General features: G+C 27.3%; 1 long non-coding RNA gene across 1 annotated transcript in view; it reads left to right on the top strand.

Moving 5' to 3' along the window:
- Positions 1-23,739, top strand: part of LOC119612943 — a 60,765-nt gene extending 37,026 nt beyond the window's left edge. Inside the window, exon 3 of the long non-coding RNA XR_005232192.1 lies at positions 23,683-23,739. This is a non-coding gene — a long non-coding RNA (uncharacterized LOC119612943). The remainder of the gene's footprint in view (positions 1-23,682) is intronic.
- Positions 23,740-25,760: the final 2,021 nt, after the last annotated feature.

A 25,760-nucleotide genomic window follows, 5' to 3' on the forward strand; every position in this document is an offset into this window, starting at 1 on the left:
CACAGATAAATCAAATAATACCTAACTTCAACGCATTTTGTAATAAACCATTTTCATTCAGAATAAGAAAAGTTCATAAATAGTATGAAACTAACTCATAATGAACTTTGCTTTAATACTGCATAAAAAAACTGAACTAGAACTGAACTAGAACAGAACTAGAACTGAACTAGAACTAGAACTGAACTAGAACTGAACTAGAACTGAACTAGAACTGAACTGGAACTGAACTAGAACTGAACTAGAACTGAACTAGAACTGAACTGGAACTGAACTAGAACTGAACTAGAACTGAACTAGAACTGAACTAGAACTGAACTAGAACTGAACTAGAACTGAACTAGAACTGAACTAGAACTGAACTAGAACTGAACTAGAACTGAACTAGAACTGAACTAGAACTGAACTACAACTGAACTAGAACTGAACTAGAACTGAACTAGAACTGAACTAGAACTGAACTAGAACTGAACTAGAACTGAACTAGAACTGAACTAGAACTGAACTAGAACAGAACTAGAACTGAACTAGAACTGAACTAGAACAGAACTAGAACTGAACTAGAACTGAACTAGAACTGAACTAGAACTGAACTAGAACTGAACTAGAACTGAACTAGAACTGAACTAAAACTGAACTAGAACTGAACTAGAACTGAACTAGAACTGAACTAGAACTGAACTAGAACTGAACTAGAACTGAACTAGAACTGAACTAGAACTGAACTAGAACTGAACTAGAACTGAACTAGAACTGAACTAGAACTGAACTAGAACTGAACTAGAACTGAACTAGAACTGAACTAGAACTGAACTAGAACTGAACTAGAACTGAAACTAGAACTGAACTAGAACTGAACTAGAACTGAACTAGAACTGAACTAGAACTGAACTAGAACTGAACTAGAACTGAACTAGAACTGAACTAGAACTGAACTAGAACTGAACTAGAACTGAACTAGAACTGAACTAGAACTGAACTAGAACTGGACTAGAACTGGACTAGAACTGGACTAGAACTGAACTAGAACTGAACTAGAACTGAACTAGAACTGAACTAGAACTGAACTAGAACTGAACTAGAACTGAACTAGAACTGAACTAGAACTGAACTAGAACTGAACTAGAACTGAACTAGAACTGAACTAGAACTGAACTAGAACTGAGCTAGTATTTCTGTTCCTTTTGATTTATTTAAGAAACTTAAAAAAAAAGTAGTATTTTTACTGCCTTTTTTAAAAAGTTGATTTTTTGGAAATTTTACTAACAATTTTGAATGAACTAATTAAAAATGTGTCTAAAAATGTACCATTTCACCCACTATCGCCAATTCCCTACTTTTCCATTCTTTTAACATTTCTTTAAGCTAGAACCTGAAATATTTCCTCACACACTCAAACTTCAAGCTTTGAAATAATTGACATTTAAACCAATCGCATATACAAACAGTAAAAAATCTTTTCAAAAATTCTTTTTACAAGAATGTTGTTTGTGTAAAAAACGTACAGGTAAATATTTCTGAAATCTTTAACCAACAGCGTATTGTTTAAATATTTATATATTTAAATATTTAGTGAGACAATCACGTACAAGTATTTTGCCAAATGAATACATTAGAAACTTACCCATAGACAAGCATAGCATTTTTGAATTATTGACGTTAGAGTTTTTTTCTGCTAAACAACAACAAAAACAAATTTACATGAGATAAAATTCTTGAAGTATTTCTTTTGGTTGTTTCTTACCTGTTTACTACTATTTGGGTCAAGTAAGTTATTTAAGCTTGATTGTAATTTAAAACCTGAACTATTGATTAATTACGCCTTAAAACTTAAGCTTATATATAAAGGTGTTAGAATGCCTGAAGCTTAGAGAAATTTGGCGAAAAAGATAGAATTGTTTAAGAAGTGGCTTAATTTGGAATTCCAAGCAAAACTTCCTATCTATAAAACTTTTAGCAATAAACTACTGTTTTAGGTGTTATAAAGGTAGTAGATTTATATTTTTAGCAAACAAATTATGTTTTTAGGTGGGGTTTTGGCTGTTAAGGGCATTTCTGTTGGATTTATAGCCATTGTGTTACATTTATAAAAAAGTAGTATTTCTACTACTATTATACATTTTTAAATATTTGGTTTATTTGACTTCATTGTTGCTCCAGACTATCATAGCAGTTATTTTTAGTGTATTTCAGGACTTTTTGAAATAGTAGTATTTCTACTACTATTTTTAAAAAATGATTAAAATTTAATTTTTTATCATTTTCAACCAGCAGCAAGAAATTTTAATGACATTTTAGCATTTTTTCTTTAATTTGTAAATAGTAGTATTTTTACTACTATTTTTAAAAGGCAATTTTAAACAAAAATTTATTTATTTGTATTAGTATATTTAGCCTTAAACATATTTCTATTTAATTGGAGCCATTTTGCGATTTTTTTAAAAAGTAGTATTTCTACTACTATTTGAAAATATTGTTATTTTGCATTATTTTACCTTATTGGTGCTAAGAACTATCTTTGCTGTAATTTTAAGTGCATTTCTGTAGTATTTCAAATAGTAGTATTTCTACTACTATTTTTCAAAACTTTTAAAATGTTATTTTATGGTCTTTCATCTTAAGAAATAAATTTAAATAAAATTTTAATATTTTCTTTCTTATTTAAAGACATTTTGCTACTATTTTAAAAAAGTATATCTACTACGATTTTTTAGTTTATTTATTTTGCTTTATTTTTCATTATTGTTGCTATAGACACTTCCAGATGTTATAAATAGTGCACTATGAAAAATAGTAGTATTTCTACTACTATTTTTAAAAATTGTTAAAAATATTATTTTATACTCTTTCAGCTTTAAACCATAAACTAAAATATAATTTTTTAAGTTTTTCATATGATTTAGAACCTTTTCACAACTATTTAAAAAACAAGTAGTATTTTTACTACTATTTGAAAATTTTCAGTTTTTGTTATTCTTTTCTGCTGTTATTAATTAAGTAGAAATAGCAGCTAAAATAGTCTACCTATTAATTTTAGCATATTTCTGGCCATCTTAAAATAGTAGTATTTCTACTACTATTCTTAAAACATTTTAAAATGGAAAATTGTTCGTTTATTTTATTTCATTAAGACTAAAGACTCTTTTAGCTGTTATTTTTCGAGCATTTCTGATCTCTTTGAAATAGTAGTATTTCTACTGCTATTTTTAAAAACATTGTAAAATTTGAAATTTTTAGTTAACTTTGCTTTATTAAGACTATAGACACTATCAGCTGCTATTTTTAAAGCATTTCTGGTCTTTTTGAAATAGTAGTATTTCTACTACTATTTTTAAAAATCAGTTTTACAAAAATGTTTTACCTTGTTGGTAGTCTTTTTGCACTCACATATATTTTTATTCAATTTTAGTGTATTTCGGGACTGTTTAAAGAAGTAGTATTTCTACTACTATTTTTAAAAAATTCGAAAAAATGTTATTTTTATGCTTAAAAATGACAATTGAATGACATTTTAAAGTTTTTTAACACTTTTTTTCATTTTTTGTCATTTTAAAATAGTAGTATTTCTACTACTATTTTTAAAAAAATTAGAAAAAAATTTATTTTGATCACTTTTATCCTTAAAAAGGATACTTAAATTTTCAAAAATCAGTGCTAATGAGTAATATTGTTAGAAAATTGTCTTAAAAACAATCATTACTACTTATTCTACTACATTTTGATGTTCGTTTGACTTTTTTAACTTTTTGCCATAATTATTTAGTTAACTGCCAGTCTTGCTGCTACTCTCTGCAGAATTGTTTAGTAGTTAGTTGAAAAATAATAATGTCTCTACATTATAATGAACTTTTATGTATTTTTAATGTATGTTTCATGTGTCTGATTACAATCTTTTCTTTATCAATTGTTGTGTACACAATTTTTGGGTTTTATTCAATTTTAATGGATTTTTGTCTCTACTAACAAATGTGGGTCAAGTTTTTTTTTTATTTCTACAAAAATTGACCGGCTTTTTTTGGGCATAAAACCCCACTCAAGTGTTAGAACTTTTTATTCATGGTTTGGTTAAATAAAGTCAAATACTGAATGAATGATAGCTTCTTTTTGGGATTTTTTTGTTCATTTTTTTTTAATACTAAATGTTTTAGAAAGTTTTTCTCTTAGAATTTTTTGTTCTTTTCTGTTACGTAGTGGGTTTTGTTCATTAATTCTTCTTTTTTTCTTAACGAGTTTTGAATAACAATTGTTTATTATGTGTTTGTTGTTGTTTCTTTGTTATTCTTGTGTTTGGTTTCATATTGATTGTGTGGTTTAGTTTTGAATATTATTATTGTAGATTCAATAACTACAATATGAAAAGTATATATAACAAGAATCTGTGTACAAAGTTCATTAAACCCCATATGGGAAAGAAGTTATAGTTTTGCATACCTACATATTTATGGTAAAAATCTTCTTAAACAAAGAATATTAAATTATCCATAAAAACTTCACAAATAGAAAAGTGTCAATTACCTCAAAGGCGTAAAACTGTTGGCATTAATAAGAGTATTAAATGATTAATTAGTAAGGAAAAAGTATTAAATTTTTATGAGTAATCTAAGAAAAAGTGTTTTAAAACTATTTCTATACATAAAAAGTTAAAAAATTGCAATTTTGAAAATAGTAGTAATAATACTACTTTTTTATTTTACACTAAAAATTTCTAATATTGAATTAAGCTTAAGTTATAAACATGTTTTATAGCTAATTTTTCAAGTTTTAGACTTTTTTAAAAAAGGTAGTAGAAAAAGTACTTTTTTATTTTTTTTATAAATTAGTAATTAGTAGAAAAAGTATAAGATTTTTATGAGTAATCTAAGAAAATATGTTGTAAAATAAATTCTAATAATCAAATTGCTAAAAATAACAATTTTTAAAATAGTAGTAAAAATACTACTCTTTAATTTTGCACAAAAAATTGCTAAAATGTTATTAATCTTGAATTATAAACATGTTTTATAGTTAGTTTTATTATTTTTTTAATTTTAGTCTTTTTTTAAAAAGGTAGTAGAAAAAGTACTTTTTATTTTTTTATAAATTAGTAATTATTAGAAAAAAGTTTTAAATTTTTATATGAAATCTAAGTTATTCAAAATAAATTATAATCATTAAATTGCCAAAAATAACAGTTTTGAAAATAGTAGTAAAAATACTACTTTTTTAATTTTACACTAAAATTTGCTAAAATCATGTTATGCATAAGTAAGGAACATGTTTTACAGTTAATTTTTTAAGTTTTTGACTTTTTTAAAAAAGTAGTAGAAAAAGTACTTTTTATTTTTCAGAATTTTTTTGAAAAAATAGCAGCAAAAAGGTACAATCTGCTTAAATCTCATTTAAATTTACAAAAATTTATATTTTCCAAATTTTTAAAAAAGGTACTAAATCTACTACTTTTTATATAATAGTTTAAAAAATGAACAAAAAGTACTAAAAATAGACACGGATAAAAGTAAAGCTTATAATTTACTCAGAAAAATAAACAATAAGTAAATTTTTGACTTTTTCAAAACAGTAGTAGAAAAAGTACTTTTCATAAAGAAAGACAAACTGTTTTCAATCTCGTTTAAATTTACCAAAATATTTATTTTTACCATTTAAAAAAAAGGTACTAAATCTACTACTTTTTATATAAAATTTTAAAAAGTGCTAAAAATGGCAACGGATTAGAGTAAAGTTCATATTTTGCACAAAAATTTATAAAATAATGATTTTTTTGGACTTAAAAACAGTAGTAGAAAAAGTACTTTTTAGTTTTTCATTAAACTTGGAAAATTTAAGCGTAAAATGGAACAAAATGGAATAGTCTAGCCTAATATTTTGTGTTAATTTATAAAAATACTTATTTTCACAGTTTTTAAAAAAAGTAATAAATCTATTACTTTTTTATAAAAGTTTAAAAAATTTACAAAAGGTGCCAAAATTGTCAAAAAATTAGAAGTAAAACTCATAATTTTAACAAAAATATGTTTGTTTAGCAAATAAGGTAAAAATTAAATAATTAAAAAAAGTAGTAAATTTAGTACTATTTTTAAAAATTAGCAAATTCTACAAAAATCTAAAAATAACGATAAAATATGCTCAAGAAAACGATTTTTAGTTAAAATTTAAGCTCAAAATGAATTTTTTTTTTAAATTAGCAAATTCTACAAAAATCTAAAAATAACGATAAAATATGCCCAAGAAAACGATTTTTAGTTAAAATTTAAGCTCAAAATGATTTTTTTTTTTAAAAAGTAGTATACATATATACTACTATTTTTAAGAATCAAGCAAGTCCTTAAAAATGTATAAATAAGTCATAAACAAGTATTTCTGTTTAAAAATTAAGCTTTAAAATTGTTATTTTAAAAATTAGTAAATCTACTACTATTTTTAAAAATGGGCAAATGCTCATAAACTAGTATTTTTTAGGTCAAAATTAAGCTTTACAATTGATTTTTAAAAAAGTAGTAAATCTACTACTATTTTTAAAAATGAGCCAATGCTATAAAAATGTATAAATAAATCATAAAGAAGTATTTCTAATTAAAAATTAAGCTTTAAAATTGTTGTTTAAAAAAGTAGTAAATCTACTACTATTTTTAAAAATGTGCCAATACTATAAAAATGTGTAAATAAGTCATTAACAATTATTTCGCATTAAAAATTAAAAACGTGGTTTTAAAAAAGTAGTAAATCTACTACTATTTTTAAAAAATGAGGAAATATTGTAAAAATATATAAATAAGTCATAAACAAGTATTACTGATTAAAAATTAAGCTATAAAATTATTGTTTAAGAAAGTAGTAAATCTACTACTATTTTAAAAAATGTGCCAATACTATAAAAATGTATAAATAAGTCATAAACTAGTATTTTTGAGTCAAAATTAAGCTATACAATTGATTTTTAAAAAAGTAGTAAGTCTACTACTTTTTTAAAAATAAGCCAATACTATTAAAATGTATAAATAAATCATAAACAAGCATTTCTGATTTAAAATTAAGCTTTGAAATTGTTGTTTAAAAAAGTAGTAAATGTACTACCAATACTATAAAAATGTATAAATAAGTCATTAACAATTATTTCGGATTACAAATTAAGCTTTAAAAACGTTGTTTTAAAATAGTAGTAAATCTACTACTATTTTTAAAAAATGATTAAATATTGTAAAAATGTATAAATAAGTCATAAACAAGTATTTCTGAGTCAAAATTAAGCTTTAAAATTGTTATTTTAAAAAGTAGTAAATCTACTACTATTTTTAAAAATGAGCCAATACTATAAAAATGTATAAATAAATCATAAACAAGTATTTTTGAGTCAAAATTAAGCTTAAAAATTGTTGTTTAAAAAAGTAGTAAATCTACTACTATAATTCAAAATGGGCCAAATGAGCCTATAAAAATATATGTATAAATAAATCAATAACTAGTATTTCTGATTAAAAATTAAGCTATAAAATCGTTGTTTAAAAAAGTAGTAAATCTACTACTATTTTTAAAAATGTGCCAATACTATAAATATGTATAAATAAGTCATAAACTAGTATTTTTGAGACAAAATTAAGCTTTAAAATTGTTTTCTAAAAAAGTAGTAAATCTGCTACTATTTTAAAATTTTCTCAAAACCAAAAAAATTTTGAAATTTCAACTAAAATCGATTATTTTGCTTTAAATTTGTTAAAAAATTTCTTGTGGAACGTCTGTGTTTTGTACTTTAAAGTCCCACTTAACTCCCCAACTAAACTTATCTACTCTTTATATATTCATTCGTATTCCCTTTACAACAGAGTAAGACAAGATTGAAAATTCTTGTTAACATCACTCGTGTGAGGTATTGTATGACATTGTATTCACATATTCTCCATATCAGAAGCTATAGCAGTAGCTAGCTAGAGTACGTGAGATACATGTTAATACCTAAACAGTCTATATTTCGAAAAAAATTCTTCTTTCTTTTTGATTTCTGTTTCTATACGCCATTCCCTAAATGGTTTTGGCTTGACGTTTTTATTCTAATGCTTCCTGGTTCAATAATCAATGAAATATGATTATCGTTGTGACAGAAAATAAAAAAAAACAGCAATTGATAGGATTCAGGCAAAGAAAAACATATTCAAAATGAATTTTAAAATGTAACAGAAATGGTAACTTTAGGTGTTTGAGCTAGAATATTAAATGTCGTGAGTTACATAAATATGTAATAATGATAAATGTTAAATATTTATAAATGTTTTTTTACAAAAAAATAAAACTTTATTAAAATTTTATGTTAATAGCATTTAAGCTATTCTTGTCTTTTAACTTTTTATTTTGGGGGAATTTAAAACAAACTTTGTCAGCAAAAAATTATATTCACCCTTTTTTGGTTTTTCAATTTCAGAAATAATTTTCAAAGTAAATGTTAACAGTCAACCCCTTTAATTATAAAATAATTTAAATAAAATATGCAAAAAAATAATGATTTAACAGAAAGGGTAGAAAACTGCCAACTTTATACTTTGCACACATAAATTATAATGCAAAAATAAGATTTATATAAAAAAAATACTGCAAAATTGTCAAGAGTCTAGCAAAAAACGTGCAACTGCTATAAAACTTTTAGCAATTAATGTTTTAAAATAAAAGGGACTCATTCCTCAAAACAAAAACAATATCATTGCTATAAATATTCCAACAACAAGAGAAAGGGCAACAGTAGACATTCAGTAAATTGCAATAATTTCCTGTTGTCCTCTTAACATTCGTCTAACTGTCTGTATACGGCTGATGCTTTAGCTACTGCTTGATGTCCTGTCGCGTCAGTACATTTTTTTATATTGTTATAGCAGACAAGAGAGTCTTGATAATAATGATTAAAAATTTAATGAAAACCCATAAAAATAAAACAATTGCAACAGCAGCAACCCCATGTTGTATTGTTTTCATTTGTCTGTCTGTCTGACTAACAGCCTGCCTACCGCCAAGTGTTGAAGAGCAGAGTACTTACGAGACAATAAATAAATATTCTACTGATAGAAAAAGTGTATCATTTTCCTTTACACAAGTACTTGTATAATCAACATTGTACCAATATTGTTATTGTCCTCATACACAACAGGCTTGGAAAATTCAGTACTTTACAACTTGACTAGACTATAGCCTATACTATATACTAGACTATAGAATAGATTAAAGACTAGACTAAATACTAGGCTATAGACTAGACTATATACTAGACTATATACTAGACTATATACTAGACTATATACTAGACTATAAACTAGACTATAGACTAGACTATAGACTAGACTATAGATTCGACTATAGACTATACTTTAGATTAGTATATACACTATAGGCTAGACTAGACTATATGCTAGACTATAGACTAGACTATAGACTAGACTATAGACTAGACTAAAGACTAGACTATAGACTAGGCTATAGACAAGACTATAGACTACACTATAGACTAGACTATAGACTAGACTATAGACTAGACTATAGACTAGACTAGACTATAGACTAGACTATAGACTAGACTATAGACTAGACTAGACTATAGACTAGACTATAGACTAGACTATAGACTAGACTATAGACTAGACTATAGACTAGACTATAGACTAGACTATAGACTAGACTATAGACTAGACTATAGACTAGACTATAGACTAGACTATAGACTAGACTATAGACTAGACTATAGACTAGACTATAGACTAGACTATAGACTAGACCTATAGACTAGACTATAGACTAGACTATAGACTAGACTATAGACTAGACTATAGACTAGACTATAGACTAGACTATAGACTAGACTATAGACTAGACTATAGACTAGACTATAGACTAGACTATAGACTAGACTATAGACTAGACTATAGACTAGACTATATACTAGACTATAGACTAGACTATAAACTAGACTATATACTAGACTATAGACTAGACTATAGACTAGACTATAGACTAGACTATAGACTAGACTATAGACTAGACTATAGGCTAGACTATAGACTAGACTATAGACTAGACTATAGACTAGATTATAGACTAGACTATAGACTAGACTATAGACTAGACTATAGACTAAACTATAGACTAGACTATAGACTAGACTATAGACTAGACTATAGACTAGACTATAGACTAGACTATAGACTAGACTATAGACTAGACTATAGACTAGACTATAGACTAGACTATAGACTAGACTATAGACTAGACTATAGACTAGACTATAGTTCAGACTATAGACTAAACTATAGACTAGACTATAGTTCAGACTATAGACTAAACTATAGACTAGACTATAGACTAAACTATAGACTAGACTATAGACTAGACTATAGACTAGGCTATAGACTAGACTATGGACTAGAATATAGACTAGACTATAGACTAGACTATAGACTAGATTATAGACTAGACTATAGACTAGACTATAGACTAGACTATAGACTGGACTATTGACTAGACTATAGACTAGACTATAGACTAGACTAGGACTAGACTATAGACTAGACTATAGACTAGACTATAGACTAGACTATAGACTACACTATAGGACTAGACTAACAGACTAGACTATAGACTAGACTATAGACTAGACTGTAGACTAGACTATAGACTAGACTATAGACTAGACTATAGAGTAGACTATTGACTAGACTATAGACTAGACTATAGACTAGACTAGACTAGACTATAGACTAATAGACTAGACTATAGACTAGGACTATAGACTAGACTATAGACTAGACTATAGACTAACTATAGACTAGACTATAGACTAGACTATAGACTAGACTATAGACTAGACTATAGACTAGACTATAGACTAGACTATAGACTAGACTATAGACTAGACTATAGACTAGACTATAGACTAGACTATAGACTAGACTATAGACTAGACTATAGACTAGACTATAGACTAGACTATAGACTAGACTATAGACTAGACTATAGACTAGACTATAGACTAGACTATAGACTAGACTATATACTAGACTATAGACTAGACTATAGACTAGACTATAGACTAGACTAGACTAACTAGACTAGACTAGACTATAGACTAGACTATAGACTAGACTATAGACTAGACTATAGACTAGACTATAGACTAGACTATAGACTAGACTATAGACTAGACTATAGACTAGACTATAGACTAGACTATAGACTAGACTATAGACTAGACTATAGACTAGACTATAGACTAGACTATAGACTAGACTATAGACTAGACTATAGACTAGACTATAGACTAGACTACAGACTAGACTATAGACTAGACTATAGACTAGACTATAGACTAGACTACAGACTAGACTATAGACTAGACTATAGACTGGACTATAGACTAGACTATAGACTAGACTATAGACTGGACTATAGACTAGACTATAGACTAGACTATAGACTAGACTATAGACTAGACTATAGACTAGACTATAGACTAGACTATAGACTATACTGTAGACTAGACTATAGACTAGACTATAGACTGGACTATAGACTAGACTGTACACTAGACTATAGACTAGACTATAGACTAGACTATAGACTAGACTATAGACTAGACTATAGACTAGACTATAGACTAGACTATAGACTAGACTATAGACTAGACTATAGACTAGACTATAGACTAGACTATAGACTAGACTATAGACTAGACTATAGACTAGACTATAGATTATACTATAGACTATACTATAGACTAGACAATAGACTAGACTATAGGCTAGGCTATAGACTAGACTATAGTCTAGTCTATAGTCTAGGCTGTAGACTAGTCTCTAGTTAAGTCTGTGGTCTAGTCTATCGTACAGTCTGTAGTATACAGGTCAAGTCTGTAGTATGTTCTATAGTCTAGTCAGTGGTCAAGGCTGTAATCTGGTCTATAGTCTAGTCTATAGTCTATTCTATAGTCTATTCTATAGTCTAGTCTATAGTCTAGTCTATAGCCTAGTCAATAGTCTAGTCTATAGTATATTCTGTAGTCTAGTCTATTGTCTAGTTTTTAGTCTAATCTATAGTCTAGGCTATGGTCTAGCCCATAGTCTACTCTATCGTCTGTAGTCTAGTATACATATATCCTACGTTGTAGTCTATCCTATAGTCTATTCAATAACCTAGCCTATAGTCTAGTCTTTATTCTAGTCTATTATCTAGTCTATAATCTAGTCTATAGTCTAATCTATAGTCTAGTATATGTCCTAGTCTATGGTTTAGTCTATAGTCTAGTCTATAATCAATATATAGTGTACGGGAAAATTAGTTTACTACTTTAAAATATAAAAAAGTACTAATTTTGCTCCATTTTAAAAATTTCGATTTTCCATTCCTGTTCCACAACATCATGCTACTCGTCAGCATCATTATCCTCAGACAAATGACAAATGGCAATAACAATAATATTCACCCTCTTCAACAACAAAAAGTAACATGTAAATAAATGCGAAATAAAAGGAAAATGTATAATTTTTTTTCATCAAAATTACGCATTACAATTTGATATAAATATCGAGTAAATAGCCTAGACGTCAAGCTGTTTATATTGTTTTATTTTAATACTTTTTTTTTGAAAAAAAAAAACATAAGGAGTATTTGTAAAGACACAGAGGGAAAGGAAGCCTAGGTAATTTGCTTTAAATAGAATAAATTTGTTAGATGAAAACATGACCCTGGAAATATAAGAACAATTTCTGTTAAACAAAATTAACAAATTTATAATATTTAATAAAAAGAGAATACCGTAAAAAATACCTTAAAAAGTACTATTTTTGTAATTTTCCAGGAAAATGTTCACAAACTTTGATAAATTAACTTGAAATACTTACTTCTTGTCTACTTGTCCTGAAATCTAGTTTCAAAATACTTGGAAAATTTGATTTTTCATATAAAAGGACAGATTTCAGTTAAGTTAGTATTAAGCCCTCTTAGGCCGTACTCAGGATTTCTTCAACCCATCTGCAGAAATATTTTGGATGCTTTTCCCTCTAACTAGTACGACTTTATCTGCATAGCAGAGAGGTCTAAGCCTACGGTTCGTATTAAGCATTTCACTCTCAAGTCTTTCGTTTGATTTTAAAAAAATTGTAAAATTTTCAATCATTTTGATTGTTTTGCTCTCCATTCCCTTTTTTTTACAATACGTTGCTTTTTAAAGGTGTTTCAGCACATAAATCCATGTCACAATATTTTATTGTTCTTCACGACATGAACCAATTCACCAAACAACTTTTCACTTTTTTTCTCATTTAGCTCTCCCTTTCCTATTACTACAGCCCTCTTCATGTTACTGTTTTTTTTTTTTTTTTTTTTTTCACTGAACTCTAAACATGATAAGAACAAAAAGTAGAAAGAAAAAAATGCAAACAAATTGTTTCATTTCAATACATTTTTCTTCCTGTTTGTCAAACATCCTTTCGAGCCAGGCATTGTGTTCTTTTTCTATTGTCTAGATGCGTTTTACCTTCAAAACACTCGAAATGTATGAAGAATGACGACAATGATTAAAATGTTGCAGACACGCAGCATGTGCTTGAAACACACACACAAAAGGATCTCTCTAAACAAGAAATAAGTTGTAAGTTACACAATATTAAACAGGACAATATGAATAATGTTGGGAATACACGTACACTCAGAGAATATAATTTATTAAATAGTTCAAGGACCTTATTAAAGCATAAGTTATGCTTTATTTTCCATAAACCTGAAAGTGAAATTATATATCCTGTGAGTTTTAGAATAGAAACTAACTTTAGCAAATGGTGGTAGTTGTGGTCCACCAATACCTTACCTATACATACAATCCATCATTATGCAAAAAGCAGCAGCTACAGCAGTCTTTTTCCCAAGAAACCAACATTGGTTTTATGCAAAATATGAAAAATATGCTGATGTTACAGCTGTTGCTTGTAATGCAGCAACTGCTGCTGTTGTGTCTTATATTTTGGGGTAATTAATTTAATGTTTTCCATTAGATTACTTGGCAGAAATTATGTTTTCCTTGTTGTAAGTTTTTAATGGAAATTTTGCTTGTAATTTCAAGTGGCTGTGGCATCAGCTAAAGAAAACTTGCATCATGCTCTCTAATGTTTATTTAATTACAAAAGAAGGAAGTTTTTTAAATCAATTATAAAATTTATCAAACTAATTGCAGAATGTAAAGCTTAAGTTAAAGCCATAAAAAAACTAAGAATAATTACTTTAAAATGAGAATGACACTGAAGTTTTGCAATACTTTTTACAAAGTGTGGCAAGTTTTATTAGAAAAAGCTTTCACTGAAGAATATAAGCTTTTTAGGAAGGTTTTCAAGTCATCTAGAATTAAAATGAGGGAAGATTACAATAAAAGCTTTTGTTCTCTGAAAGACTTAAAAGCCTTTCACCAACAAAAGTATAAAAATTTTCACAAAATTTATTCACCAAAAATCTTTAAAACAGTATTTTTTTTACAAAAAAAATCTTTAAAACTGATTTTTTACAAAAAAAAGCTTTAAATTAGTTATTCTTTTCAAAAAAGCTTTAAATAGTTTTTTAACAAATAAAAAAGAAACAGTTTTTCTCTAAAAGGTTTCACAAAAAAGCTTTAAAAAGTTTTTTCTTTAACAAAAAGCTTTTACATAAAAAGCTTAAAGAACTTCTATACAAAAAGCTTTCTAGTGAAAAAACTTAAAAAATATATTTTTCATAAAAAACCCTTAAAAATGTCATTTTAATAAAGACCTTAAAAGAGCTTTTTTAACAAGAATTATAAAGCTTTTCGATAAAAGGGACTTATGATAAGCTTTTTAAAATATTTTTAATCGAAACTTGTTCATCTAAAAAGTTTTAGGCAGATTTTTTTTAATAAAAGCTTTTACATGAAAAAGCTTTAAAAAACTTTTATAGCTACAGCTTAAAAAAACTTTTATAGCTAAAGCTTAAAAAAACTTTTATAGCACAAGCTTTTTCCGAAAAGGTTTTTTCAACAAAAAAAACTTTATTAGAGCAAGTCTTGTCAAAAAGCTTTTCCACGAAAAATGCTATAAAAATTTGTATACCAAATGCTTTCTCATAAAAATAACTTGAGTGAGATCTTTTTCCCACAAATACTCCAAAAGTTTTTTCAACTAAAAAACTTCATTAAAGAAAGTCCTTTCAAAAAGCTTTTGTACAAAATAGATTTAAAAAGTTTTATTTATACAAAACCAACTACAAAAAGTTGTTTTCTCAAAAAAGCTTTTATATAGAACTTTGCCAAAGAGAGCATTTTCAAAAAACCTTTTCAAAAAGCTTTACAAAATTATTAAAAATTATTTTTTATCACAAAAAGCTATAAAAAGTTGTTTTTATTAACAAGGCTTTTATGTAAAACCAAAAGTTTTGTCATCAAAAAATAACATAAAAAACTTTTATACCCAAGGCTCTCTTATAAAGAGTTAGGAAAGCTTTTTAAAAAGTTTTTCCAAAAATATATATTTCAAAAGTTTTATTTTCACAAAGAAAGCTTTATAAAGTTTTTTCAACTAAAACTATTTATCAAAGAATGCTTTTTCAGAAAGCTTTTCCTCAAAATTCTTTCAAAAATTGTTATTTTCATAAAAAAAGTACCAAAAGTTGTTTTGTCGAAAAAGCTCTTACTTAAAACTTCATAAAAGAAAACTACTTTAAAAAGCTTTTCCACAAAATAAATCTAAAAATTTTAATTTTTGCTAAACAAGAACTATAAAATGTCATTTCTTTAAAAAAGCTTTTACGTAGAGAACTTTTATAACAAAAGCTTTCTAGCTAATAAAAAATTAAACAGCTTTTAATAAAAAAGTGCAAAAAAACATTTATACCAACAGCTTTTTCATAAAAAAACTTAAAAAGAGCTTTCTCATCAAAAAAGCTTTTACATAAAACTTTATTAAAAGAAAATCATTTTTAAAAACCTTTTCCATAATACAAAAAGCTTATAAAAATACTTAAAAAAAATCTTTTCAACATTAAGACTTAAACAGCATTTAATTACAAAAGTTTAAAAAAAAACTTTTAGAGCTTTCTCATATATAAGCTGTAACAAAAAACTTTGTCAAAAAAGCAGTTTTAAAAAGATTTTCCATAAAGTTTATAAAAAAACTGTAAACGGTTTTTCACCAAAAAGCTTTTACTGAGCTTTTAGTACAGCCTTTATAAAAGCTTAAAAATGTGTTTTTCAACACAATGACTTAAACAGCTTTTAATTAAAAAATCGTTTGGTAGAAATACAAAAAGTGCTTTCACAAAAAAACTTAAAAAGAGCTTTCTCATCAAAAAAGCTTTTACATAAAAATTTGTCAAAAAAAGCTTTTCCACAAAATAGATAAAAAGGCTATAAAAGGTTTTTCACCAAAAAAGCTTTTACTAAGCTTTTAATATAGCCTTAAAAAAGCTTAAATATGTTTTTTTTAAATATTTTCAAGCATTTAATATAAAAAACCTAAAAAGCTTTTTATAAAAAAGTTTGTTTATCAAAAATACTTAAAAGCTTTTTCGATGTATGTGGATACCATTATCACGGACTGTATGTATGTGTCTGTATTTAACCTTTTTGGGAATATCTGGCGCTCTTTACTCAATCCAGCTTTTAGATCTAAGATTTATTGCTTTGATTTGCTAGCAATTTTCAAAATTAAAATATAATACTGAAAAGTTCACAGTAGAAGGTCTATATTTGTAAGTTTGCAATTTTAAACCTTAATTTCTCTATAAAACTATTAAAATTTTCCTTTGTTTCAACATTTCACCTTAATTAAATCACACACGATACCAGTTGCCCGGCAATAAATCTAATTATTCTCTAAAAAACAAACAGTGACAACAATGTCAATTTCAATGAATGAATGAATACATGAATATCTCAGCAAATGTATGTCAATTTAATGTTGACAAACAAAAGGTGTGAATGATGCGCAGCACAAACACACACACACAGCAGAATGTGTAATTTACACTTACACACATAGTGACACTTTAAACAATACAAAACTGTCAAAATGTAAAAAGGTTGAAGAGTAAAGACCGAGTAAGCAAGAGCAAGGGGTCAGCAGGTCATTTTAATATAAACATTTGTGAAAACATACGCATTGTTTGCAAAGCTTTTTTGTTGTTGTTAAATAATTTCAATGTTTTTGTTTACGTTTTTTTTCTTATTTGTCAAACTCTCGTTGAATGTTTAAATAACATATGACGCCATATTTGTTTATGCTGATAACGTAGTTGTTATGCTTGTTGTTGTTGTTCAAAACACGTGTCAAAATAACAATGTTTTTCATACCTTCTTCAGCAGGAAAAACAACAGCAAAATTGTAAATTTGCATAAAAATGGTTGAATATACATACATATATGAAATTAATATATACAATACTGTTTTTGTAATAACAACTGTTAAATAATTGTGCAGAAAAACAAAAAAATTAAAAAAAATTTGAACAAAAACATAGAAAATTTACAGAAATATTTAATAGGTTTTGTGTAGGATTTAATAAATTTTGTGTTATTTATTTAATTCTGAATAGATTTAAGTAAAAACAAAAAAAGAACATTAAACAGTGTGTAATAAAACTTCGCCTTAATTTTGAAAATAAGAGACTTTTAAGCGAAATATAAGATTTTGATATAAAGGTTTTTTAAGCTTTATTTAAATCTATCATTTAAATTCTAGGCTTAAAAAAAGGTTTTGAAAAAAGCTTTTTTGATAGAAAGTTTGTATGTTTTTTTGATAGAAAAGCTTTTTTAGCTTTTTAATAAAAAACTTGAAGCTTTTAATAAAAACGCTTTTTAGCTTTTTTCATAAAAAACACATGAATTTTATATAAAGGCTTTTTAAGCTTTTTTAATTCATGTCTTATTTAAACTTTAGGTTTTTAAAAAAAGATATTATAAAAGCGTTTTTGATAAAAAAGTTTTTAAGCTCTTTTGATAGAAAGGCTTTTTTAGCTATTTGATTAAAAAAGCTTTTTAGCTTATAAAAGAGCTTTTTTAAAAAGGCTTATTTTAGCATTTTGACTAAAAAAGCTTTATTTAAATTTTTTTTCATAAAAAAATCTTTTTTCTAGCCTTCTTTCCTAAAAATTTTTTTAGGTTTTTTTCATAAAATAACTTTTTTATTTTTTTTATAAAAAGCTTTTTTAGCTTTTTAATATAAAACTTCAAGCTTTTGATAAAAGCGCTTTTTAGCTTTTTTTTGATAAAAAACACAAGAATTTGATTTAAAGTCTTTTAAAGATTTATGAATTCATATCTTATTTAAACGTTAGGTTTTAAAAAAAAGATTTTATAAAAGCTTTTTTGATAAACAAGTTTTTATGTTCTTTTGATAGAAAATCTTTTTTAGCTTTTTGATTAAAAAAAACTTGATAAAAAAGCTTTTAGCTTTTTTTCATAAAAGAGCTTTTAAAAAAAATCTTTTTTGGCATTTTTGACCAAAGCTGTTTTTTTCTTATAAAAAAAAACTTTTTTGATAATTTTTTTCATTAAAAAGCTTTTTTAGCTTTTTTCATAAAAAAAGCTTTTTTAACTTTTTTCATTTTTTTTTAGTTTTTTTTTTTTATAAAAAGTTTTTTTTACTTTTTTTCATAAACATTTTTTTTAGCCTTTTTCATAAAGAAGTAAACTTTTTTTAAAAAGCTTTTTTATTTTTTTTAACTTTTTTTTTTATTAAAAAATCTTTATAAAAAAGCTTCCAAAATGATTTAAAAAGCATTTTAAAACAAAAGTATTTTTGACTAATTTTACAACAAACTTTTGAGTTTTTTTTAAGATTTTAAATAAAAAACCTTTTTAAGCTATTATATAGCTTTTTTGATAAAAAATGTTTTTAATCTTGTTTAATAAAGAAAAGCTTCTTTATAAAAAACTTCATAAGCTTTTTTAAAGAAAGCTTATCAAATATATTTGTAAAAAAATGTTAAACTCTTTTTTTTAAACGCTAGAAGTTTTTAAACATTTTGGATAAAAAAAACTTTTTTAGTTTTTTGATAATAAATGCTTTTTTTAATAAAACAAACTTCTGGTAAAACTTTCTAATTTTATATACTTTTTTATGTAAAAGCATTTACAGCCAATCAAAAAGTACAAGTTAAATTTTTGAAACTTCACGGTATATTTATTTTCAACAATGCAAAAAAGCAGAAACGAAAAAAAAAAAAAATATTAAAAAATATTAATAATTAGGACATTAGAGAGGATTTCCGTTTTTATGTAGCTCGCGTTTTTTAACGTTTTAGAGACGTCCCAGAAACTAGAAACAGAGTGAAATGGCAGACACGGGCATTACTATGTTATCAGATTATTTTTAGACCGTTTGTTTCAAATTAATAACTGTCATACTTTGTTTAAAAAATTATAACAAATTTATTTTATAACATGTTTTTAGTATATTTTTGGCCACTGAAGTTTAATAGATTATTACAACAATAACAATGAATTTAGTTAAATTGTTTGATTTAATATTTATTCTGAGCACTTTCCTCTACTCAATACTGAAAAAATAAATAAACCAGAGTTAACCGTTTTTTAATACAGCCTTAAAAATTAAGTGTTCCCAAATTGGCACAGCGACCGTAAATGGGTTAAGCTTGCTTTAAAAAGAGTTTTTTAAGTTTTTTTTTTTTTTTGGTAAAAAAAATTATTTTTTTTTTAAGTTTTTTTTTTAATGAAAGGTCATTTCAACCATTTTGGAACAAAATGCTTTTTTAAAGCATTTTGGAACAAAAAGCTTTTTAAACTTCTTTAAGCTTTTAGATAAAGAGACATTTTTAAGATTTTAGATAAAAATCATTTATAAACTTCTAGTTAAATAAGCATCTTTAAGCTTTCATATAAAAAAGTTTTTTAAGCTTTTACATAAAAAGTTTTTGAAGCTTTTAGAGAAAAAACTTTTAGGTAGAAAAGATTTTTTAAGCTTTTATATAAAAAAGTATTTATAAAAAAGTGCTTTTAAGCTTTTATGATAAAAAACTTTTTTTAAGGTTTTATGATAAACAAAGCTTTTTAAGCTTTTATGACGAAAAACATTTTTAAGCATTTATGATAAAAAAAGTTTTTTTAAGCTTTTATGATAACTTTTTTTAATTTTCATGATTAAAAATAATTTAAAATCTTTTATGAAGCGAAAACGTTTTTCTAAACTTTTATAATGCTAACATTTTATTATGCTTTGATGCTACAAAAGCTTTTATGGTGTAAAATTCATTTATAATTTTTTGATGATTTGTTTTACGGCAATTATATCATCCAAGTTTTCCTTAGACTTGACACATCATGAAGTATGTATCCCCACACAGTAACGAATGGAAATTAATTCCCTTTCTTACCTCTTAGCTCCTGTTTTTCGACTAAACGTCCTCCTGACCATGGACATCGGTAATAATAATCTGACTTTCTCGAGTTACAGTTAAAAAATAAACATCGTAGTTTACGGTAAACAAATTTAAGTTTCTCGTTATCGAATCAAGGCTGAATTCAAAAAATTGCGATTAATTGCAGATCTAAGAACCGATGCTGAAACGTTGAAGTCTTATATAATCCAAGTTCTTATATTTGGCAGGAATCCTATTGACGTTCAGGGCCGATCGAACTTATATTTAGATTTATTAACATTTCTCTCTAATTAAAACAGAGACGATCTTTTAGATCGTAGATTAGTATGCTAAGTCAAAATTGTTGACAACTTGAGAGTTGCAAAGGTCAATAATGGATGTTCTTTAGACTTTCCGATGTTCGACAAACTTCCATATGTTCCCCTCTAGAAGCCGTTTGTTTGAAGTAGCACTAGCATTGATCTTTCAAGCGATCTTGTAAAGGTACTTATCACTTCATGCATAGCTGTAACTGTTGATCAATCTTTCCCAAATCATTGCATGAGTTTTTCCAAAGTTTTCAACAGAACATATGACAAAGCGGAAGTGTGAGAAATAAACTATATTTTTTAGATTTTTCCTAAATGTTGATAACATAATTTTTCCCAATAGAGCAGATCTATATTTTTTTTTCTTCCAATTTTAACCTAACATCAGCAAACTATTAAACAAATTCTAAAGAAAACAATTTGTTATGGAAATATAAATCATTTATTATAGTTTTTTTTGTTAAAACTAAATTTAAACACATAAAACATTTATTAGTTAATTTATGTCATATTTAAACAAATTTATTATTTTAAATTTCCGTTTAAATATAGAAACAAAAGAATTATAATGATTTTGTTAAGCAAACAAAAACTTTAATTGGTTTTGTAGGTGTATGTGTCTGTTCTTTTTTTAACTCAAAAAAAATATGCATATAAATATTTCAAATGTTTTCGATAATTCTAAAAATAATATTTAATAATAGAAAATTAAACATAAATCTTTTAAATTGGAAGCATAAGACTCTACCACGACGCCGTATAGTGGGTAGGTGTAAATGATTAAAGGCGCTTGGCTAAAATGTCTAGCAGTTTGTGTAGCTGTTGTGTCAAATACATACTTACTTATGTGTATGTAGAGATTTTGATTTTAAAATTGTTTTTGTTACGTGGGTGTTTTGTTGTTGTTTATGTTTTCTTAACCTAATGAATTTATTAAGAATATAAAGTTTGTTACTAAATATTTCCACGTACATACGTGTTATAGTGTTTTCCCTCCTATAGTATAGTATAGGAGGGAAAACTGAAACACAGCGGGTTAAAAGTGAAGAAATACAGTTTTTAGAAACTTAAAACGCGTGCAGCCTGAAGAAGGGGTGACCAGTCGTGTGGGTAAGTTGGAAATTTAAAGGGTAGGAAGGGTAGTTAGTTAGTTAGTTCGTTAGTTAGCTAGTTAGGTAGTAGTTCGTTATAGTTAGTTAGTTAGTTAGTTAGTTAGTTAGTTAGTTACGTAGTTAGTTAGTTAGTTAGTTAGTTCGTTAGTTAGTTAGTTAGTTAGTTAGTTCGTTAGTTAGTTAGTTAGTTAGTTAGTTAGTTCGTTCGTTCGATTAGTTCGTTTAGTTAGATTAGTTCAGTTTTTCGTTCGTTCTTTCGTTAGTTCGTCGTTCGTTCGTTCAGTTCGTTCGTTCGTGTTCGTTCGTTCGTTCGTTCGTTCGTTCGTCGTTCGTTTTCGTTTAGTTTAGTTCGTTTTTCGTTCGTTCGTTCGTTTTCGTTCGTTCGTTTTCGTTCGTTCGTTCGTTCTTCGTTCGTTCGTTCGTTCGTTCGTTCGTTCGTTCTTTCGTTCGTTCGTTCGTTCGTTCGTTCGTTCGTTCTTTCGTTCGTTTCGTTCGTTTCGTTCGTTCGTTCGTTCGTTGTTCGTTAGTTCGTTCGTTCGTTCGTTCGTTCGTTCGTTCGTTCGTTCGTTCTTCTTTCGTTCTTTTCGTTCGTTGTTCGTTCGTTCGTTCGTTCGTTCGTTCGTTCGTTCGTTCTTCGTTCGTTCGTTCGTTCGTTCGTTCGTTTCGTTCTTTCGTTCGTTTCGTTCGTTCGTTCGTTCGTTCGTTCGTTCGTTCGTTCGTTCGTTCGTTCGTTCGTTTCGTTCGTTCGTTCGTGTTCGTTCGTTCGTTCGTTCGTTCGTTCTTCGTTCGTTCGTTCGTTCGTTCGTTCGTTTCGTTCGTTCGTTCGTTCGTTCGTTCGTTCGTTCGTTCGTTCGTTCGTTCGTTCGTTCGTTTTCGTTTCGTTCGTTCGTTCTTCGTTCGTTCGTTCGTTCGTTCGTTCGTTCGTTCGTTCGTTCGTTCGTTCGTTCGTCGTTCGTTCGTTCGTTCGTTCGTTCGTTTCGTTCGTTCGTTCGTTCGTTCGTTTCGTTCGTTCGTTCGTTCGTTCGTTCGTTCGTTCGTTCGTTCGTTCGTTCGTTCGTTCGTTGTCGTTCGTTCGTTCGTTGTTCGTTCGTTCGTTCGTTCGTTCGTTCGTTCGTTCGTTCGTTCGTTCGTTCGTTCGTTCGTTCGTTCGTTCGTTCGTTCGTTCGTTCGTCGTTTCGTTTGTTCGTTCGTTCGTTCGTTCGTTCGTTCGTTCGTTCGTTCGTTCGTTTTCGTTCGTTCGTTCGTTCGTTCGTTCGTTCGTTCGTTTCGTTTTTCGTTCGTTCGTTCGTTCGTTCGTTCGTTCGTTCGTTCGTTCGTTCGTTCGTTTAGTAGTTCGTAGTAGTTAGTAAAGTAATTTCTTAACTTTGTCTGCCAGCGTGTTCGCCTACTTTCCCTTCTAATCATCTGGTCCCACCACCCCATTTTCGTTCAAATTCCTTCAAGAAAAACTTCTATAAAATTTTTATTTTCAAGAATTTTTTTTTTATTCCTCGTTTGGCACTCGTACATTTTTAATGACTCATTATTACAAACTTATGCTAGAAAATTATATATATTATTTCTTGAGTGGGGTTATTTCAAAAACATTACAATTGAAATTAACAATATAAAGTTCAAAAAACTTTTCAAATGTTGATGATGATGGTGATCATCATTACCCTCATAAGTGTCACAAAATGAGCATAATTATATTATACTAATAAAAAAAGCTAACACCTTTAGCTATTTAAAAAAAATTACAACTGTTTTACCGTTTTAAGGTAAACATTTTTGTATATTTAATTTTACAAAAACAACAAATTTTCTTAATTTTTATTAAAATTTGTAAATTTAAATCATTTTTTATTTAATTTTTATACAATTTTATACTAATTTTTCTTTTATTATTTTTTTCTTTCCAGCAACTCAACTTTAATCATCAAATATTTTTGTTTAAAAACTAATAAAACTATTCAAGGTAAGTTTTTTTTTCAAATATTTTCTGTTTAAATCCCCTTAAGCTACTTAGTTATTATTCTTTTTTTATAAAATATCATAAAAATGGTAAATAATGTTTTGTTTTTAAACATTAAATAAAAGTAGTAAAGTTTTCTACACTTTCAACTTTTGCAATAACAAATAAATTGAGAAAATATAGCAAAGACTACACTATAGTTTAGACTGGACTATAGATCAGACTATATAATAGAATAGATTATACATAGACTAGACTATAGGATCTTCCATTGTCTAGACTATACGCTAGACTATATACTAGACTATAGACTAGACTATAGACTAGACTATAGACTAGACTATAGACTAGACTATATACTAGACTATAGACTAGACTATAGACTAGACTATAGACTAGGCTATAGACTAGACTATAGACTAGACTATAGACTAGACTTTAGACTTTAGACTAGACTATAGACTAGACTATAGACTAGACTATAGACTAGACTATAGACTAGACTAAAGACTAGACTATAGACTAGACTATAGATTAGACTATAGACTAGACTATAGATTAGACTATAGACTAGACTATAGACTAGACTGTAGACTAGACTATAGACTAGACTAAAGACTAGACTATAGACTAGACTATAGACTAGACTATAGACTTGACTATAGACTAGACTATAGATTAGACTATAGACTAGACTATAGACTAGACTATAGACTAGACTAGACTAGACTATAGACTAGACTATAGACTAGACTATAGACTAGACTATAGACTAGACTATAGACTAGACTATAGACTAGACTATAGACTAGACTATAGACTAGACTATAGACTAGACTATAGACTAGACTATAGACTAGACTATAGACTAGACTATAGACTAGACTATAGACCAGACTATAGATTAGACTATAGACTAGACTATAGATTAGACTATAGACTAGACTATAGACTAGACTGTAGACTAGACTATAGACTAGACTAAGACTAGACTAGACTATAGACTAGACTATAGACTAGACTATAGATTAGACTATAGACTAGACTATAGACTAGACTATAGACTAGACTATAGACTAGACTATAGACTAGACTATAGACTAGACTATAGACTAGACTATAGACTAGACTATAGACTAGACTATAGACTAGACTATAGACTAGACTATAGACTAGACTATAGACTAGACTATAGAATAGACTATAGACTAGACTTAGACTATAGACTAGACTATAGACTAGACTATAGACTAGACTAGACTATAGACTAGACTATAGACTAGACTATAGACTAGACTATAGACTAGACTATAGACTAGACTAGACTAGACTATAGACTAGACTATAGACTAGACTATAGACTAGACTATGGACTAGACTATAGACTAGACTATAGACTAGACTATAGACTAGACTATAGACTAGACTATAGACTAGACTATAGACTAGACTATAAAATAGACTATAGAATAGACTATAGAATAAACTATAGAATAGGATATAGAATATACTATAGACTGGACTATAGAATAGACTATTGAATAGACTATAAACTAGACCATATACTAGACTATAGACTAGACTAAAGACTAGACTAAAGACTAGACTAAAGGCTAGACTAAGGACTAGACTATAGACTAGACTATAGACTAGACTATAGGCTAGACTATAGACTAGACTATAGACTAGACTATAGACTAGACTATAGACTAGACTATAGACTGGACTAGACAAGACTATAGACTAGACTATAGACTAGACTATAGACTAGACTATAGACTAGACTATAGACTAGACTCTAGATTAGACTATAGACTAGACTATAGACTAGACTATAGACTAGACTATAGACTAGACTATAGACTAGACTATAGACTAGACTATAGACTAGACTATAGACTAGACTATAGACTAGACTATAGACTAGACTATAGACTAGACTATAGACTAGACTATAGACTAGACTATAGACTATACTATAGACTAGACTATAGACTAGACTATATACTAGACTATAGACTAGAC

The sequence above is a fragment of the Lucilia sericata genome, unplaced genomic scaffold (genome assembly GCF_015586225.1).
Source record: "Lucilia sericata isolate MDLA Ls3-8-SP2 unplaced genomic scaffold, ASM1558622v1 Contig001881F_arrow, whole genome shotgun sequence".
Classification (NCBI taxonomy): domain Eukaryota; kingdom Metazoa; phylum Arthropoda; class Insecta; order Diptera; family Calliphoridae; genus Lucilia; species Lucilia sericata.